The 20,933-nt window shown below is 44.2% G+C and overlaps 1 long non-coding RNA gene and 2 pseudogenes across 1 annotated transcript; 2 read left to right on the forward strand and 1 right to left on the reverse strand.

The window, feature by feature from the left end:
* The first annotated feature begins 5,849 nt into the window (after nucleotides 1–5,849).
* On the forward strand, nucleotides 5,850–7,174 carry LOC139786638 (uncharacterized; annotated as a pseudogene).
* A 723-nt stretch (nucleotides 7,175–7,897) lies between these two features.
* Nucleotides 7,898–19,624, reverse strand: LOC139786639 (uncharacterized; annotated as a pseudogene).
* On the forward strand, nucleotides 10,802–11,354 carry LOC139786637 (uncharacterized). Its single transcript, XR_011722360.1, has 3 exons — nucleotides 10,802–10,848; nucleotides 10,929–11,144; nucleotides 11,253–11,354. It is a non-coding gene; the product is annotated as an uncharacterized lncRNA (long non-coding RNA).
* Nucleotides 19,625–20,933: the final 1,309 nt, after the last annotated feature.

The raw sequence follows: 20,933 nt of genomic DNA on the forward strand, positions 1-20,933 counted from the left end.
GACAAGGTGTGTTCAACAGCGGTCAGCCTCAAGGGAACGGATAAGAAGTGTCTGATCGATGCTGCTGCCACGGTCGCGGCGGCCATAACGCATATGGTCAGTCGTCTGGGTGACGGCGGCGACCGGATGACTAGAGACATCGAGCTGGAGGAGCTACGCGCCCAGATCTCCTCCCTGAAGGAAGATAACGCGAAGCTGAGGGAGATGGTGGAAAAGGCGCTGCCAAACCCGGAGAAAGGACAGATGGAGGTAGACGAGGTAGTTGACACTCCTCCGAGATCTCCAGCTGTTGGTGGAGTAGCCAGGAGGGGAACAAGAGGGATAGATAAACAGACGACCCCTGATTCCTCAGACGAAGAAGGAACGAGTCTCGTTGAGAGAATGAGGAAAGCGAAGGAGGCAGAGGAAGCTGAGGCACGCAGACGACAAATCCTCGCAGAGCTTCAAACGAAGGGCATGCCACCGGTATATAGGCCATCGGTATGCGGGAATAAGGCGTTGCTGGAGGAAGCTGTCCCACCCAATCAATCCGATCGGGAGGGCCAGGACCGAATCCAAACGCAAACCCAAAACCTAGAGGAGAGACTCTTGAGCACCCTCACGGGGAAGATAGAGGGTTTGTTCAGGAATCTGGTTGCCAATTTGGGAATCGGGAAGGAAAATGCGACGACAACTACACCAACGTCGATCGGGAAGAGCAAACCATCCGCCACCAAGGCTGCCACGCCAGCCCCGAAGCAAGTGGCTACCACGAAGGGCAAGGGTGGTCAGGCGGTGGGCGGTCCCGGCAAGGGCGAAGAAAGCGGATCCAACCCCAAGCCAATTAGTAAACCGGTGCCGAAACCCACGCAAGCGGAGAAGGCAAGAGGTAATACCGCAAGAAAGGAAAAACCTGCGGCAAACATTACCCCTGCCACAAATAAAACCACCGGACCCGCCAATTCGACGGATTGGGTCACGGTGGTGAAGAAGGGCAAGTCAAGCAAGAGCGGAGCGAAACCTGGGTCAGGCGGAAACAGGGCTAACGCTCCCCCCAAGTCGACCAATAAGACGGAATCGAACAAGCAGGCTAGTCCTCAAGGGAACAAACCTGTTACGACAGGTAAGAATGGAGGGAAATTGAGGCTACCGAGAAACGCAGCAGTCACAATCACAAGCCTCGATGGCAAGTATGAGGAGATACTCCGGGAAGCGCGCGCTAAGATAAATCTCCAGGAACTGGGGTTCACAGCGGGGCTGAAGCCCAAGAGGGCCCAGACTGGGGCCCTTATCATAGAGGTCCCCGGTCAGGGCAATGCGGCTTTAGCGGACACTCTGGCGAGCCGACTTGCCGACCTACTCAAAGATCGCCCGGGAATCAAGATCGGCAGGCCGGTCAAGTCGGGCGAAGTTAGAGTCCTCGATTTGGAGGACTCTATAACGGAGGAAGAGTTAGCCGCAGCAATCGCGGAAAAGGGAGGTTGTGCGCTGACCCAAGTCCAGGTTGGTCCCATAAGGAGAGGGACCAACGGACTTAACACGGCGTGGGTCAGATGCCCACTTGCGGCATATAACGTTATCCAGAAGGATAAGAAGCTGCAGGTGGGCTGGTTTCTGGCCCGGGTGCAGGCCCTCGACGTGCGCCCTCTCCAATGCTTTTAGGAGGGGGGCCACGTGAGGGCCCAGTGCACGAGTGTCATCGATCGAAGCGCTCAGTGCTATCGATGCGGCGGCACGGACCATCTGGCGAGGAATTGCGGTGCAAAACCCAACTGCCCGGTCTGTGCCGACAAGGGTAGACCGGCGGGACATCGCGCGGGCGGGAAAGCCTGCACGTCCGCCAAAAAGAAGGTCAAACCGAGAGCAGCGACAGGTCCAATAAGACCGAGACCTTCAACGAGCAGGAAAAACGAGGAAATGGAGGTGGAGATAGAGCCCGAACCCTCCCGTCCATTTCCCAGAATCATAGGATTGGATAAGGTGCATTTACCGATTGCAAATAAGCAACCGGTGAAGAGGTCAGCTCCCGCAGCGGACAACAGTGGAGAGCCAGAGGACAGGCCTCTGCCCCAGCGAAGAAGAAAGAACAAAGGTGAGGACGAGGTAACTCGGCAGACCCAGCAGCAACACCAGCAGCTACAATTGCCACCTCCAACGCCCACCTCTGTTCCAGAGCCGGAAATCACTCGGGAGCCCAATATTGTTGATGGGAAGCCTGAAGGGATACCGGCCACAGAGGAAATAAATATGGACCAGGCAGCGTCAGAGCAAAAGACCCCAATGCCGACGCCGGTCCATACCGCTGACCCTGAAACAGGTCCAGTGGAGGAGGATACACAACCTGTGAACGTTCCCATAATGGGAACGGAGGACGGTGCGGGGGCGGAAAACTCCGATGAGTATTATTAGAAATGCCCCTGCACCGCCTCTTACAGGCCAACTTGAACCACACCGCCGCTTCTCAGGACGTGTTCGTCCATACGATGATGGAGCGGGGGTGTGGCCTGGGAGTGGCTGCCGAGCCGTACCGGATCCCGCAGGACCACCCACTGTGGGCGGGCAGCCGGTGCGGCTTGGTAGCCATTACGTGGAGGCAAACGGCGGTACTCCGTCGCATGTTCCCGCATAGAAGCGGGGGACGGCTACGTCGTGGTTAAGTGGGGCCGTGTGGTTGTGGGGGGGGGGGTGTATGTGTCCCCCGAACCGGGACACGGCCCACTTTGCGAGCGTCCTAACAGACCTTGGGGCCTGCCTAAGGAGGGTCCTGTTCACTGGACAACAAGTGCTCGTGGCTGGGGATTTCAATGCCAAGTCGGTATTGTGGGGCTCCCCAGTCACGAGCGTCCGGGGCAGGATCTTGGAGGACTGAGCGGCGGGCCTGGGACTCTCCCTTTTAAATACGGGCAATGTCCAGACATGCGTCAGGCACCGGGGCGGGTCTATCATAGACCTAACCTGGGCCAGCCCTTACATTGCCCGCCGTGTGGAGGGATGGAGGGTGGCCGAAGAGATCGAGAGCCTCTCAGACCACCTGTTCGTCGAGATGGCTCTCCCGGTTACCCTTCCGGAGGTTCAGGCCCGCCGCAAGGAAGCGGAACTGCGGTTCCCACGGTGGGCGCTTAAGAGGATGGACGAGGACCTTCTGAGGGCCTCGATCCATACCTCCTTATGGGCCGACGACCCTATTAAAGAGTCAGAGGACGTGGATGAGGTCGCGGAGTGGATCGGCGGTGTTATGAAGGCGGCGTGTGACATCGCCATGCCCCGATCCAGGCCTCATCCGCGCAAGGCCGCGTATTGGTGGACGGAGGAGATCGCCGAATTACGGCGCTCCTCCGTTCAGGCGAGGCGACGTTGGCTGCGGGCTAGGAAGGCCCAGCACCGGCAGCCACGACGCTTCGAGGAGGCAGGAGTAGAGTACCGCTCCGCCAAGCGGGCCTACTCCAGGGCCATTAAGCTGGCCAAGGACAAGTCATGGCTAGAGCTCCTTCAGGACCTACATGAAGATCCGTGGGGGCGCCCGTATAAAATGGTCCTCAATAAGTTGAGGACTTCGGCGCCCCCAATTACGGAGTCCATGGAGCCCGAGTTCCTCGAGGAAGTGATAGACACCCTCTTCCCTGACGAGCCAGGGGAGAGGGCAGAGGGGGGTCCCACTCCGCCCGATACGGAGTGGGACGAGGAGCTCGAGGTCTCCATGGACGAGTTGAAAAGGGCAGCCAAAAGGCTTAAGGCCGGCAAGGCCCCGGGTCCTGATGGGGTTCCCGGAAGAGCCTGGTCCTTGGTCACGGGGGAACTGGCGGAGCACCTGCGACGCCTGTTTACCAGGTGTCTCAGACAGGGCCGGTTTCCCAGGCTTGGAAAATGGCGCGGATTGTCCTCCTCCCTAAGGTGGGGAAACCCGCCGACCAGCCGTCGGCGTATAGGCCATTTTGCCTGCTGGACAAGGTTGGCAAACTCTTTGAGAAAGTTATTGCCGACCGAATCGTCCAGCACTTGTCCCGGACTGGTCCTGATTTGTCTCAGGACCAGTACGGCTTTTGGGAGGGCAGGTCAACAGTAGATGCGATTCAACGCATCAAGGCCCTCTCGAAAGCCGCGGCGGAGGCTGGCAGGGTGTTGCTTTGTGTCGGGTTCGACATTGCGAACGCTTTCAACACCCTGCCATTGCCTGTGATAAGGAGGGCGCTTCAACACCATTGCGTCCCTCCTTACCTGATAGCCGTATTGTACAGCTATCTCCGGAACAGGCACTTGGCCTATACTGACCAAGACGGCAATGTCATGGTCAGGATGGTCGTGCGGGGGGTTCCGCAGGGGTCGGTGCTGGGCCCGCTCCTGTGGAACCTGGGGTACGATTATGTACTCCGAGTCCCCCTCCCCCGGGCTGTTGGCGAAACGTTTTCGCTGACGACACAGTCCTGGGAGTCGAGGGCGACAATTGGGAGGAGGCAACCGCTAAGGCGAACGTCGCGGTGGCGATAGTGGTAGCCGCAATGCGTGAAGTGGGCCTCAAGGTGGCTCCCCATAAAACACAGGCCGTGTTCTTCTACCAGCGGCGGGTTGATCGGCGGGGGCGGCTTCGGCGGTGGTGGTGTCGTCGGCGTCGAGATGACGCCGATCGGCTTCCGCTGCTGCGCACTCCGGAGGGCGTCGCTGTCGTGGACGTGCGGCATTACGACCGGTGTGTGGGGGGGGGGGCACCCAGGGCCCACATAGTAGTTGAGGGAACCCGTGTCCCCGTGGAGGCCAGTATAAAGGTACTGGGCCTCTGGTTGGATGGCACCTGGAGTTTCGGTGAGCACTTTGCTCGTCTAACTCCCAGGGCTAAAGGAGTGGCCAACAGCCTGGCCAGGCTCATGCCTAACCTGAGAGGGGCGAGCGGACGTGCTCGCCGGCTCTACGCCGCGACCGTGCATGCCGTGACACTCTACGGCGCGCCGGTCTGGGCGGATGCTGCGGAGGGGTCGCGCCTCATCCAAATGAGGCTGCGGCAGGTACAGCGTCCATTAGCCCAGAGAGTGTCACGTGCATACCGCACGGTCTCGCATGCGGCGGCGACGGTCCTGGCGGGCCTCCCCCTTTGGAGCTCGCAGCGCGACAATACGCTGAAGTATATCGGCGGGTAAAAGCGCTGCGGGCCGGGGGAGGACAGATAGTGCCCGGGGCCAGTCGACTAATTAGAGCCCAGGAAAAGACGGTCCTCGTTGGTAAATGGCAAAATTATCTTGCCAATTGCGAATTTGGCCAGAGGACCGTCGATGCCATCCGACCCTGTCTAGCCGAGTGGCTGGACAGTCGGAGACACGGGGTGTCATATCACGCGGTGCAGGTGCTGACCGGACATGGTTGTTTCGGGAAGTACCTGCACTAAATAGGTAAGGAAGGCTACCACGAAATGTCACCACTGCGACGAGGTGAGGGACACGGCGCAGCACACGCTTGAGCATTGCCCAGCGTGGGCTCAACAGCGCCGTGTCCTACAGGGGGAGATCGGCAACGACCTCTCCCTCCCGGCCATTGTGGCGGCAATGGTCGGCGATGAAAGGAGATGGCGGGCATTCCTGGCCTTTTGTGGCCAGGTAATGTCCGCCAAAGAGAAGGCGGAGAGGATCCGTTGTGGGGAAGTAAACCCTCCCTAGCTCGACGGCCCTCTCCAATTAGATTAACCACGGCTTGGTCGGGGGAGAATGGTAGAGGGTTCATCCCGTGCCCTGTCCCCCGGACCAACCGTCCTCGTCATTCAAACGAAACCATCGTCGCAACTTAAGCGACAAGAGTAGGTGCAGCACCTCCGCACTGCCCGATGACAAAAGGCAGTGCGGAGGCTGGGAGGTTCGGCGTCCTGGCGGGAATAACAGGACGTCGAACCATCCTCCCTAAAAACGTTGGGAGGGGTGGCGGGGTGGGTGGTGCCACGCCCCGCGTCCAAGACAAATTAGGCTCCTAGAGCCACGAGCCCTTAAAGGCTCATAGGAGAAGGCCATCTAGGCCTTGCTTTGGGGGGCGTCGCGGACGCAATATTAACAAGTTCCCGGGCGCCTCCCTCAGACGCAGAGCTGGTTACCCGTGGAGTTTTAGTGGGTAAAAATCCCACACTCCCCTCACTCCTCTTCTCGGAGGGTGAGGGGGTCTTCCCCTCTCAAACACCAGAGGGGGGCCATTGGCTGAAACCTGACCCAGACCAAATTTGGGTCAGGAATTCCAGTGGCTTAAATTTCTCCACGTAAAAAAAAAAAAAAAAGTGTGTTCTTTAAGGGTTAAAAATGTTATTGCTTTACATTGTAATGTTTGGTTTACATTGCAGATTTCAGATGGTTTTATGCGGCAATTATGCTGTTATTGGAAGAATACAGACTGCGAGAATCTTCCATGTCTTCTGGAAAAATGAGTCATAAGAAAGCATGGGATGAAATTGCGCGAGTAATGAATGTTAAAGGATATGATGTCTCGGGTAAACAATGCATGACAAGGATTAATACAATGAAGCGAACATATAAACGGTCAAAGATCATAACGGAAGATCTGGTAACAATAAGCGCACTTGGAAATATTATGACGTATTACTTGATTTATTACAATAAATAACTTTTGCTTTACCTAACTATTACGCACATACGCTCTTATTACTCTTAATGCAATATTGGCTGTTTAGGCCATGGAAAGTCTTCTTGGCCGAAAACCATATATGGAACCGTTGACAACTATTTCGTCAAGTGGATCTGTAACATCGAGGCCTGAAAGGTCGGACTCTCAAGGTAGTAGCAGCAGTAGTGTCTCTACCTGTGAATCCGGTGAAGCTCCTCGTAAGAGACTATTACTCATTGAAAATTGAATATTTAATTAATGTTGATTTATAGGCCGTAACCGTTGATTTAATCTGTAAGCTTTAAAAAATTTTCTAATCACAGTCGATTAGTCTCCTCACATTCGACAGTGATTGGTCAATTTTTAGAGCTTACAGCTTAAATCAATGGTTACAACCTTCATAAATCAACCTTTAGACATTACAGTGAAATATAAAAAATTTTTACTTCTAGGTAAACGTAAAGCCACTGATCAACCAGCCATCATACAAACGCTAATAAAAAAGCGCCAAAAAGCTGAGAAAGAAAAAGCAAAGAGACACAAAGAAAGGTTGGAAATGGGAAACAAAATGTTGGCAAAACTGGATAAACTTGTAGAGAAAAAGTAAATACCTCAATGTCACAGAACCAGTTGCACAGTTTGGAAAAGTGCAATTACATAGTACAAAAGTTTGGTTGTTATTCGGAACATATATTCTATTATATATTATTTTATTACACGCACGTTTATTTTATTATTAATATATTCTCTTATATTAAACAAAGTGGTAACTATAATTTCATTTATTAACATTAAATAGTATATAAAGTAGGTGGGGAGACGGCTAGTCTAGTGGGTAGAGCGCCAGATTCGTAATCCGGGGAACCGGGTTCGAATCCCGCTAGGCCGCTGAGAATTTTTCTCAGCCTTACAAACGCTGCCCCCCCCCCCCATCTGGCGGATAGATCCAAAGGATACAGTATCCCTAGATGGTAAGCTGGGCTCCGTCTTTCGGAAGAGACGTTAAACCGTTGGTCCAAAAGAGGAAATAGGAATGGAGGAATAGAATGGGATGGAGTAGTGAATAGGGTTGGGTTCGTCTCTTCAAAACGCCCTTTAAGGCCCCGTAGGGGTAAATAAAGTATATATCTTTATCCTTTTTTTAGTATATAAAGTAGGTATATAAGATGGGTATATAGAAGATTAAAAGATTAAAAGATAAAAGATAAAGAAAGATAATGATTAAACCAAAGATTACATTATAATTTTTTAAGGTTTTTAGTTTGTATACAATAAATATTAACCAATTGCGTAGTAAATTGTAGTTTTTTATTTCAAATAAATGAATATGTACCAGTTATACATTTCTTAGTCGTAATCTCTGAGCTATTAGATCTAGCTTTGCAGCACCTGCATAAGCAGCATCACGCATATTTTCATTATTGGCCATCACACAATCTATCACATCTACATCCTCAATCACTTCTATATTAAAATCATCATTTTTCATTAGACACACATTATGTAATACACAACAGGCAAGAATATGCAGTGGAATTAAGTCTACTCTATCCATTGCAAGTGTTGTAAGAAGGCTTCGAAAACGTCCCTTTAATAGTCCGAAAGCTCTTTCAATAGCAATTCTCGCAGAAGCATGACAAAAGTTATAATTTCGTTGACGTTGTGTCATATGGCCATTGTCTCGATACGGTATTAGCAAATTTTCATGCAATTTATAGGCTAGATCTCCAACTAAGTGGCACTCTTGTGGAAACTTTGACACATCTCCAAGATAGGATTGTACTTCCGACAGACGAAACACTCGTTGATCATGTACCGACCCCACATGTCCAACATAACAGTGGATAAATTGGCAAGTGTGGTCACAAATAGCCTGCAACAAAAGACATGCAAACCAATATAGATTACATAAAATTGGCATGAAAAGCATTAACATTGGAATTCCCGATAAAATTATTGAAGTAGAAAATATTACCTGAAGTTGGATTGAGTGATGACTTTTGCGATTGATATACACTGCTGGATCATCTTTAGGAGCTGGAATATTGATGTGCGTGCCATCAATAGCACCAATGACTTTAGGGAATCCACTGGTAGCTTCAAATCCTGCCCACACTTGACCAACTCGTTCATTTGTAGGCCATTTAATTACAGTAGGTGCCAGCTCAATAAGTGCATTTATAACACGTCTTGTTATATATAATGCAGTACTTCTACCGACATTAAATCGATCGGAAATCGACCTGAAGATTAAAACAAAAATATATAACAGTTGTTTTCTAGTTAAGGCTCCTGGGGTTTCGCCGCCGCCATGTGAGATCATGACGTCAAAGGCGGGAAATGACACGCTGAGAATTCTTGCGTGCCATTTCCAAATAAAAAGATATTTGCATAAAATAACATACTTCAAATTACTTCAGCACACTTTAAAAATACTCCGAGAACTATCCCTTTCTCTTCATAGTTAATAAACAACGGTAAAATAAATGTAATACGAAACCGTGCGCCGGCGCATAAGCACTCATATTACATTCATTTTATGGCTGTTTCTTAATTGTCAATGGAAAGGGATAGTTCTCGGGAGTATTTTTGGTGTGTGCTGAAGTGATCTGAAGTATTATGTTATCTTTTTATTTGGAAATGGCACGCAAGAATTTTCAGCGTGTCATTTCTCGTCCCTGACGTCACGATCTCACATAATGACGGCGAGAGCCCAGGAGCCTTAATGACACAAATCAACATAAGCATCATTCTTTTTATGTTGCCAACATGTCAAACAAAGAAAGATTGATGCTTGTGTTGACTGATATCACTGACCATGTTCAACAAAACTGTGAACTTATTCATTACCTTAAAGAATCTGGAGTAGCTAATCGCCACAACGCCAACAAACACTGTTTGCGTGGAGAAATCATAGGTGCTCCCTCTGTTTTCTCTCTAAGTAGTATCGGCTCAATAATAGACAGAAGATACTCGAAGGTTCCAGGAAGCATCCTAAATCATGCATTAGTTATTGTTTATCAGTTAGATATTGCATTCTCTATTCAAATCTGTACTAAACTGTTTACCATAGACTTTTTGATAGAGAAATATTTTTAGGAAGACATTATTTATATATCAAGAGACACGGTAGTGTCTCGCGCCAAGTACACGCAGAGCGAGACCGACCGTGACTCTTTTACGCGACGCGACAATTTGCGAGTACTCGAGATGTTGAGATCTCGATAACGAGTGAACGGATCAATTCTAAATAGGCTTGATCGATAGCTTGGGGTCGATTTGGGGGGGGGGGGGTACGTTCATTTTTCCGCTACGTGCCCTACGAGCGGAGATATTGCGACGCAAAGTCGAAATGTGAAAAATTTTTTTTAAGATACGTCGTCTACTCATCATATCTCTCTTAGTGTCACTTTCATGGCGCTGGAGTCACGCGTCCTTTTCACTTTTTCGACACTGGCGATGCTAGTATCGCCAGTTTCAATAATTGTGTGTGTATACTGCACGCAGTGCAGACAGTGCGTTCAGCGCGCTGTCACAGTCAGTTAACCTAACACGGTAGTGTCTCGCGTCAAGTACGCGCGGAGCGATACCGACCGTGACTCTTTACGCGACGCGACGATTAATATTCAAGGTAATTGTTTTATTATTTATTTACATATAATTATCCTATTATTATACGATGCGAAGCGAGACCGCACCGTGACTCTTTTACGCGACTAAGTGCATGTGACAGGAATTATAGTAGTTTACGTTTACGTGAGTATTACTTCTGTAGTAACTTATACGAACGATATCATCGTAGTTACTACAAAATCTCCCGTTTATGCGGAGGAATTATCGTATCGTTCGTAAGTTACTACAGAATTAAGTAACGCTCGCGTAAACGTAGTATAGGTTAGATTACCGGTTTCTTACCAAATTTTACATAAAACGCGAGATTCACTTATGTATGTAAGTTTAACGCCTATTGAGTTAATATGAAATAATTTTCCTAAATGTAAAAATAACACGATGTTATATATGCGGTTTGGCGTGAATATATATCGCGACAATAGCCGAGGTGATCGAAGAAGTTGTGTATAATGTCCCGATTTAACGGCCCCTGTCCCTGGTTAAAAGTGTTAATAATGACATTAATATCTCTCGCACTGTCAAGCCAAATTGGCTCTTCGTTCAGCTTCCGACTCATTCATCATTTCTCCTTTTGCAAAATTTGGAAGACAGGATGATGTATTGGTTGGTATAACAATGAATTGCTGCCAGTTCCAGATGTATTGAACAGTAAGTGATATAATCTTAACACGTTGAATAAAAAAGAAATCCAGGATATTCTGATTATACAATACATTTTTATTTTGTAGAGGATGATTACGTGGCTGTATATTGGAGCGACAAATGGATTAGAGGATGCATTGAACGTCCAGATCCATCGGGAGAGAGAAGCGTAGTACGATTACTCGATCACGGTGGTTACTGGCAGTTAAGTAATTCGTAATGTAGGCCATTGATATATAATTATTTGAGCCTACCCTTTCAAGCCATCGAAATCTTTTTAGCAAATATTCAGCCAAAGAACGGTAACTATATATTGACGTTATGTATACTATTCTTTCAGATTATACATCTCTACTCAAAATTATTTATTTTTGAATATGTAATTATACTTTGATGTTACTCCTTTGCAGGTAAATGGTCGACAGAAGCTTACAATGTGGTACAAAATTGTTCCTCAAAGGGAGTTGCTGCTCAAGATCAGATATATATATTTATTAATGCTTCACCTTCTGGTGCTTACATAGCAGTTTAGCCTGCCAGACTTTACACAACTATACATTTGTCAAATCCTGTTTCCGGTTTTTACATTTTGCTGTTACGATCCTGCTTATAAACTATTCGAACAATACATATATTATGAATTTTACATTTGAACTATTTACTTTTTTCTTTCTCCATTTCTAATCTTATCTCTTTCAAACTTTTCATCCATCCATACCCTGCTCCATCGTCACTCATCATATCAGCCATTCTTCCTTTCCAACTCTCCACTTTTTCACATCTCGTACTTACATGTCGCATATCTTCGTTTTCTTTCCCGCATAGTCTACATTTTCTCCATTCCTCATTCATCCAATACATATTCCCTTTTGTCTCATTTCCACACCTCATTCTCGCTATTAGGCTTATCTTTTCTTTCCCTTTTCTGATCCCATCTTTGATATATCTAGGCAGCCATCCTATTTTGACATCTTTATAATCCTTACACGCTTTTGAGTTTTCAATTTTTTCCGCTCTCTCCTGCATATCTACTTCTCTGTCTCTTGACACCATGCAATCAATACTTTCTTCTCCTATCCTTATCAGTTCTTCTTCGCTCATGCCGCATCTCTGTATGTACTCTCTTCTCTCTTTACTTTCTGTCGACCAATTTTGTATATCTTCTCTGCTTTCTTCCTCCTTTCTCTCCTTCCAGCATTCTCTTAAAATTACATTTCCGTTATCATTTCTCATTTTCTCTTCATATTTTGCCGCTCTGCTTCCCGCTACAATTCTTATCTTCGCTCTTTTCATTTCTTCTCTCACCACATACCCCGGGGTAGATCTTTGTAAACCTAGAATCCACCTTATGTATCTCTCTTAAACTACCTCTACCTCCTTCCTTTCTCTGTATCCCGATATCTCTACTCCATATAACATTATTGGTTTTATAATTCTATCGAACAATTTCATTCTCCATATTATATCCGCGTTAAACTTCTTTTCTCCATAACTCCATATCCATGCCATCGCAATTTTTTCTTTCCTTATTCTATCTTTTATGTGCATCTCGTCATTATTGTTTCTGTATATTTTATACCCTAAGTAATTAATTTCTTTTGTCTCTTCAATTCTCACATCCCCCCACCACCATTCTCTCTTCTTCTCTTTGCCGCTTCCCTTCTTGAATACGATTATTTTTTATTTTTCTGTACTTAGCTCTAGCTTCTTCTTTTTTATATACCTGTAGAACACCTTCATCATTATATTTATCATATCTTCATTTTCTGCAACAAGTACTATGTCATCTGCATATTCTAGCGACCATATCCTTTCTTTTCCGATCTTCACTCCACCAGGATTTTTCTTCATCTCTTCTTCTATGTTTGAAATATATATGTCAAATAATGTCGCGCTAATTGGACATCCCTGCCTCACTCCTTTTACAGCCCAAAATTCTTCCGTTTCTTTATTGCCTATATTCACTCTGTATCTAGTTTCGCTATAAATCTCTTTCACTCTGTCAATTAGACTTTTACTTATTCCTCTCTTTTTCATCATTTCCCATATTTCTTCTCTATTTAATCTGTCGAAAGCTGCTTTCAGATCAGCGAAAAAAGCTAACAATTTTCCTCCTTTTCTTTTGATGCTCTTTCCTATTACATGTTTTAATATTTTTATATTCTCTATTGTTCCTCTTCCTTTCCTAAAGCCTGTGTTCTACTACATCCACCCTTTTCGTCCAGCTCCTTTACAATCTTTGTATTTAAGCAGTTCGCATATATCTTATATAACGTGCTCGTAAGTACTACCCCTCTGTAATTTTCTACCTTTTTTCTGTCTCCTTTCTTTCGTATCGGTATTATCACCCCAATTCTCCAATCTTCTGGAAAACCTTTTCCTTCCCATACCATCTTGACTAGTTCAGTGGCATTTTTAACACTAGGTTGTCATCTCCACTTTTCCATACTTCGTTTCTTATACCGTCTTCTCCTGCTGCCTTACCATTCTTTAACTTTTTTACTTCGTTTAATACCTCTTTGGTCGTCAGTTCAATTGCATCTCCTTCTTCTTCTTCATTTCTTGCTCCCATTCCGCCATGATTTACTTCACTTCCTTCTAGGTTTTTCATGAAGTATTCTTTCCGCTCCTTCAACTCAATTTGCTTGTATACCTTTTCTCTTTTCTTCCTTCCCCTATTTATAAAGTCCCATGCTTGTTTTTCTGTTTTTATCTCTTCGATTTCTCTCTCCTCCTTCCTCTTCCACTCTTCTTTCTTCTTTATGCATAACGACTTATAGTAGTGTTTCATTTCTTTCCATCTTTTCTTCTCTTCTCCTCCATTTATTTTCTTTCTTTGTTTGTTTAGCTCTTTTTTCATCTTCTTATACTCGTTGTCCCATCACGGACTCCACTCTATTTTTTTTCCTGTTCCTTTCTTTTCTTTTTTGTTGCATTTCATAAATTGTCCTTTATTTCCTTCCATTTCTCTTCAACATTGCTCGTAACTCTCCATTCTGCCCTTTCTATGTTTGCTTTAAATGCTTTCTTTCCCTCCTCCGACCAGTCCTGAATCTCTTCTTTTTCTTCACTTCCCGTTCTCCTTTCTTCTTTTTCCCCTCTTATTCTTATTGTTATTGGTTGGTGGTCGGAATCTGTCCTACATTGCACCTTGAATTTTTCTATTCTGTTCCATGCTTCTATATTCGCGATTCCTAGATTTATTACCGATCTATTTCCATTTTTTTCATAGGTCCATTTGCCATCTTTGTCACCGTATTTTTCTCCATTCAACACCATCCATCCTCTGTCTTCGACCGTCTCCAATAGGTCTCTACCTTGCTTGTTTATCAGTGTGTCTTTTGAGCTTCTCTTATTTCCATCTTTATCATGTTCTTTCCATAGTGTTCCTCCTTCGCTTCCTATTCTCGCGTTGAAGTCACCGTATATTAATAGTATTTCTTCTTCTTTTTCTTTTACTGTTTTCTTTAAATTCTCAATTAGTTCTTCGCCGCCTCCTCTGTTGTAGATTGTCATTATTCTCCATCGCTCCCCTCCTACTATAATTCTTCTTTCTTGAATGCCTTCTGCTGTATCTACATATTCCTCCTCCTCTAGCTCCTCTCTTACCCCGGTAATTATACCCCCCCATCGCTCTTCCTCTCTTGTTTTCCCTCCTCGCACACTGACTTATCCATCTCCATCCGCTCGGCATTCTCTCACACCAGTTCTCCCAATCTTTCTTCTCTAACCAAGTTTCGGTTAAGCCTATTATATCGAAATTATTTAAATATTCCCAAAATTCCTCATCCTTACTCTTTACTCCAGCAACATTCCACACAATCATTCTTATCCCTTTCTTATCCATACCACTATCCTTCATTCTCTTCTTAACTTCTATCCGTTTGTCCCCCCCGAAATCTTCCTACTCTCATCTCACATGGCATTCATCATTCCATATATACTCTGTTCCGTTCTTAAATGCTCTATTGTATCCTATTTTAACCGTCGCGCCTCTCTCCCTCTCATTCTTCGCCCACGCTCTTATTTCTTTCTGTCTCATTCTTTCTTTTATAGTTAGATCATCATCAACAAAAATCCCTGATCCTTTCAGATTCATTCGCTTCTCTATTAGTTTCCTCTTGTCTTCATACCTTTCCATTTTTACTAAGATTGCTTTTTCCTTCCATTTTCCTATCTCGAACACATCCTCTATTCCTTTTTCGTAACCTACACACCCCATTTCTTTAAGCACATCTTTTACTACCTCTCCTACGTTCTCTTTTCTACCGCTCGCACCTTTTATTATAATATTCTTCTTTTTTTCCTTCTTCTCAGCAGCTTCGCATCTTCTTTCTAGAACTTCGACTTTTCGTTTTTATTCATTATTTTTGTTTGTCATTTTCGCTTCCCTTTCTCTGCATTCCTTCCTAAACTCTTCAAACATCTTCTCTGCATCCTCCTTGTTTCTGTTTAGCTCCCCGATTATTTCGTCTATTATCGATTTCTTGTGCCCTTCAAGTAGTATCTTAATTTCTTCCATTTTATGACCTTTTTCACTATCTTCTTTGTTAGATTTAACCTCTTTTTTAACTCCTTTTATGCTTGTATCTTCTTTCTTGTCTTCTTTCTCTCTTTTTCTCTTTAATTTCTGCTGCGTCCTCTCTCCTTCCTCTTCACTTTCATCCGCCTCACTCTCTCTACCCCTCTTCCACAACGACGCTATCGAAATTGTACTGCTTGTACTACTTTTCCTCTCCCTTCCCAACCTCTCCGCGTTCGTCTTTCTTCCTCGCCTGTTTCCTTTGGTTGTATCAGTTTCTCCCTTCCCGCTTTTGATGCCGCTTACTGACGCGTGTTTTAGCAACCACCACTCAGTTCGCTGCTCCGCCGAAACCTCTTCGGTTTGCTCCTCCACGCTCCTCTCTTGTCTTTCCTCTCCCCTCTCTCCGCTTCTTTCACTCTCCATGCAAGATTACGAACTCACTTTGGAAGTTTGATCATTCCGATTGCTCACGTGCTAATTCTCGCTCGCAGATGGTTCTCTCACGGTCTTCTCATTTGCGCATACACTCCTACGTCATTTCCTTCTCGCGTATGTCGTGGTGACTGTTGGCCTGACTCCGAACATTCCTGCCACCTTGCACTTTGAGGTTACTTTTGAGGTTGGGATGTTGAATTCTGCTCCAGACCCGTCTGGTGTCTATATTTCGATTAAACTGTTATATATTATGCTCAGTTCTTTTCTCTCGCCAATCTGAAACAGATATTTCCCCCAAGGGGGAGGTTCCACGGCAGAAAAAACTCTTAATTCCTCTACACTTCGCTTCGGTTTAACTACCAGCTTACCTACCTCGACCGGAAGTCCTGCTCAAGCTCAGATTGAAGGTCGCATTCAAACTAATATTTATGCAAATATTTATTTTATGATACAAAATTATGGGGTAAGTAGTTATTATTATCCAATCTTCGAGAATCTCTTTGCAGGTGCGCAAATTAATTGAAATTATATAAATTAAATAATTGAAATTAATTGATTTTTTTTAAGCTAATTTCCCTTACTGAAGAACTGGTAATAAACGGACATGCTGAACAAGTAGCATGGGACCAGATGAAGCCAGAAACACTTGAATCCATCTGTACATAAGAGTTGTCAAGAAACTCTACAATTTTCACGCATAATCCGCGATTCTTAGTCAGTATGGACTAGAGTTTAATACAATCGCCATTGATAATCCCCTTTAATCGCGTTTGAAATTGATTATTTCGCTTTTTGACTTTTCTTTACTCATGTTGTAAAATAGTTTTCCGATTGTGTAGAATATTTATATTTAGAAAGAGAGAAATTTATAAAGATTGCTATATTGATCGTAGAGTAGAGAAAACAATAACTTAACATTTTACAAAGTAGTGTCACATTTAAACTAGAACATTGTATCGATTAACTCAGACGAATTAGGAAATTCGTTTCTACGTGACTCATATCTATTTCTGATTAGGGACGATTCGAGAACTCATTGAAATAATTTAATTTATTTTCACGTTTAAATTTAGGTCACCGTAGATTAAACTTGTTACCTTAGAAGTTATTGTTAAATGGCGCATTTTATTTAACATCCCGTGTTATCTTTTCAAATTATTTAAAGGTTGCTAATTCATTTAAAGATTCGACTTTTGAACATTATTTTTCAGTAACTTGTATTCCGCATTTTACTGTCGTGGCATAAAATTATTTTATGTTTCAAAAGATGGAGACTAAGCTTTCGGATTAATCCAGATGTACGCATATATACTGTATATATTTGAATAATTGTTTACTTAGATATCGATGATTCTTGCGCGATATGCTAACACATTTTTTTCTATGCGAGATTTCAATGCAGTAGAAACTAGTTAACTGAGAAATAGAGTCTATAAATGATTCGTAATTCGTGCAATTGCGCTCAACTGGAAACGTTTGGCAGTTATGAAATGTTAATATTTAATATTGTTGTTAAACATAATAAGAAATATTTTTCTAGGAAATGTATACAAGTAAGGTTACAATCATTAAATTGCTCACAGTGTTCACGTACATAACTTTGTCGCGCGATGCGATTAACTCAATTTATTATAATTTATTATAATTTTTTAACAAAGCGAAAATATAGCGATAATATGGCGCAATGAACATCGTTACGTAATATAGCTTTGAGTACATTTAGTAGCTTTTGTATATTTGTCAGTTTAATCCTTGAAGTTATTAAAACTTGCATCAATTTTTACCGCAAGTCCTCTTATATCTTTTATACGCCTTCTGTAAAATATAGCATATTCAGTACAGCAAAAAGAACAGTGTTGTGCTAAGATTTAAGCCATTGTTTTATATTATTGTAATACAGAAATAAAGATGTTTGTAAATAGCCTAATCTTCTTTACATGTGCATGTGTTTAGTAAAGAAAATTTATTTCTATATGTACAGAGCCTTGTTGTTGAACACTACTATACTCGTCCAAGACGTTATTCGCGACATTTACAAGCTCTGTCTTTCTCTTTAATCGCTCTAAAAAAAAATGTGTCATCTTGAAGTGATTGATCTCCCTAAAGGATTTAAAAGTTACGCTTTGCGAAGACATAAGATATACGTTAGCTGGAAAATCGATTCACAGCGGAATTAGAAAAAGACGGAATGTTATGCGGTCGGTTCTTCAACAGTATAACGGGTGAACGTTTCGCGACTAGGTTAATCCACTTGCATATCGGTCATTGCGATCTCGCTCTTGTACTTGACTCATCGTCATGAGACTAGCTCCATTGTTCGCGAAGATACTTTTCTCTTGTTCTCTCTTCTGCTACCCTAAGGCGCATATGTGTGCGTGTGCGTGTGCGTGTGCGTGTGCGTGTGCGTGTGCGTGTTCGTGTGCGTGTGCGTGTGCGTGTGCGTGGTCGTGTGCGTGTGCGTATGCGTGTGCGTGTGCTCGAAATTTTAAATAAATAAGGACAACAATAAATCAAAATAATTCAGAGAAGAATGCGACGGGAGTAACAAAATGATTATCAGCGTGGTGTGTATGTGCGAGCGAGTGATATGGGTGTGCGTGACGACGGCGAATAATGCGGCTTATAATTAAGTATAGGATAAGTTCATTTATTTATTTAAAATTTCGAGGTCTAGGTCGAGGTCGAGGTCTAGCAGCGCCAAGTTTTTTTACAAGAAAAATTTCTGTATTTTAATAAAATATTTTTATTTTGTACTGTTACCTCTGTAATTCTTTGTGATTAAATCTTTTATTTTATTGAAAAATACATATATAAACTTTGTATTTAAATGCCTTGTATTCCCTCGTTGGATTAAATATTTTAATAAAATATTTTTATTTTGTACTGTTACCTCTGTAATTCTTTGTGACCACTAAAAAATACACATGTAAACTTTGTATTTAAATATCTTGTATTTCCTTGTTAAATTTAAATAAAATTTTTTAATCTTATAAAATTGTTATCATACATCTTTTTTAATTGACACAATGTAAAGATTTTTCAAAGTAGTGCAACAATTATAATTGAGGCAATATATATGTTCTTTCTGTAATTGGCGCTGTAATTTAAAGAGATATCATTTCTTTTTTGTAATTGTAATAGATCACTTGAAGCGCGACTCTTCTTTGATAAGGTAACATAATTTTGTGATGTGTATCACTTGGGTTATAATTTTTTGGTAATAAAGATACTACTGCTTAGATTTTTTCGAGATTTTTCGAGATAAAAAGATTACGTCTACCACTTGTTACTTAGGTTTTTTCGAGGTATAATACTATTACTTTCTTTTTTTTCGAGGTTTTTATGAACAGTATGTACAGGGTAAAGCTATTTGGAGGTATAATACTACCACTTTGTTTTTTTCGATAATTGATACCTAAAATGAGCTTTGAAATCTTAACTTGTCAACCCTGGCACTACTGTTTCAACATAATTTTGTACTCTGGACACTTTTCTTCTTTTTTTTAAATATTTTTTCCAATATTTCAAGTTTATCATTATCGCTGTCACTTGATGACGTATTTACCAACTCCCGTATTTGCAGTGCTATTATTGTTACCAAATCTCTTCGATTTGCTTCCATTGTTTGCTACTGGAGTTTTGTGCTCGACGCGATTCTCCGCGGTATATACGGGGGTAATATCCTTCCGAGGCTCGGACACGTGCCTTACTACGTAATCGGCGAATCTTAAGTCCTCGGTGGTAAGATACAGCTGCCGCCTCAGCTCGGGATCGATCGCCTCTATCCGTGTGTTTTCAACCTTTTACAAATGCAATATTCGATTATAAGTCAAACCGTTTATATTCCATCCCTATTCAAATACACATCTAACATTTAAGCTTACCTCGACTAGCACATCGATAGCTTCTTTTGTACAAACAGCACATTTGTGGCGCCGTCTTAAACGCACGGACGATTTCCTCAGCTGCCTCAGCTTCGGGAAGAACGAGACACCCGCGGGGGGTAGTGTGCGACGATTGCACCCGGTTAACGAAGCTGATCGCGCTTAGCGGGCGAAATTGCGCCCGTGCGACGAGACGAGATGACACGACACGACGCGATACAGCGTACAGCGACGGTGAACGGTGACGATACAACGCGAATCGCGAGACGAGACGAGACGACACGGACACGAATGCCACGCGAGAGGAACGAAGCAACGTATCGGCGGATCGACGATCAACGATCGCGAGAACCCTACCGATCGACCGTCTCGCGGAGAAGAGTATGAAGAGACGAGGAAACCGATGACCGAAAAGCGTTGTGGGACTTCAGACTCCAGGTCAATTAACCTAAACGCAAACGCAACACCATAATGCCAACGCTACGCTAGTGCCGTTCATAGAGCTTACTATCGCTATCGCGCTATTGGCTCCATGAACAGTTTTGGTAGCGTTTTCGTTTATAGCGTCTTCCCGAACGCACCCTATGTCTTCCTTGTCGTCTTCCTCTTCCAGCTCCATAAACAGTACCTCCCTCTTGTCCGCACCTGTCACCTCCACAATTCTTCTTATCGGAATTATTTTTTCCATCACTCTTTCCATGATTGTTTCTACCAACTTCTTTCTTTCCTTCGGTCCTTCTCCTGTTACTCTCCTCCATATGAGGCTCCTTTTCCTCTTCTCGGTTTTCTCCCTTTTCTCTTTTTCGTCTTTTCGCTCCGCCTCTCTTTCTTTCCTTTCTCTTCTTCTTACTTCCTCCTCTCTGACTTCCGCCATTTCGCCATAATCTGTTCCTCTCTGCAGCGTGTTCCTTCTCCTTATCTCTATCCTCCCTCCCTCTTTTGTCTTTCCTAGCCTCTCTTTTTCCTCTGCTACCTCTGTCCTCCTTTTTTATCGTAGGAAAATCTTCTATAATTGGGATCCCAGGCCTGGGCCCGGTTTACCCAATAGCCCCCCGTTTAACAGGGGGGAAAACTCTCTCGCCCTCCGGGGAGAGGAACGAGGGGTGTGCCGGATTTTTACCGGCTAAAACCCTACGGGTGTCCAACCTACGCCTATGGGGGTCGCCCGGGAACATGATACAGCTGCATCCGGTGCGCCCCCAGCGTTGAGCCTGGCTTTGGTTCACTCCTCCGAGCCTTCTGGGCTC

Source organism: Temnothorax nylanderi, unplaced genomic scaffold, assembly GCF_030848795.1.
Source record: "Temnothorax nylanderi isolate EJ_2023f unplaced genomic scaffold, tnyl_v1.0 TNYL_tig1095_pilon, whole genome shotgun sequence".
Classification (NCBI taxonomy): domain Eukaryota; kingdom Metazoa; phylum Arthropoda; class Insecta; order Hymenoptera; family Formicidae; genus Temnothorax; species Temnothorax nylanderi.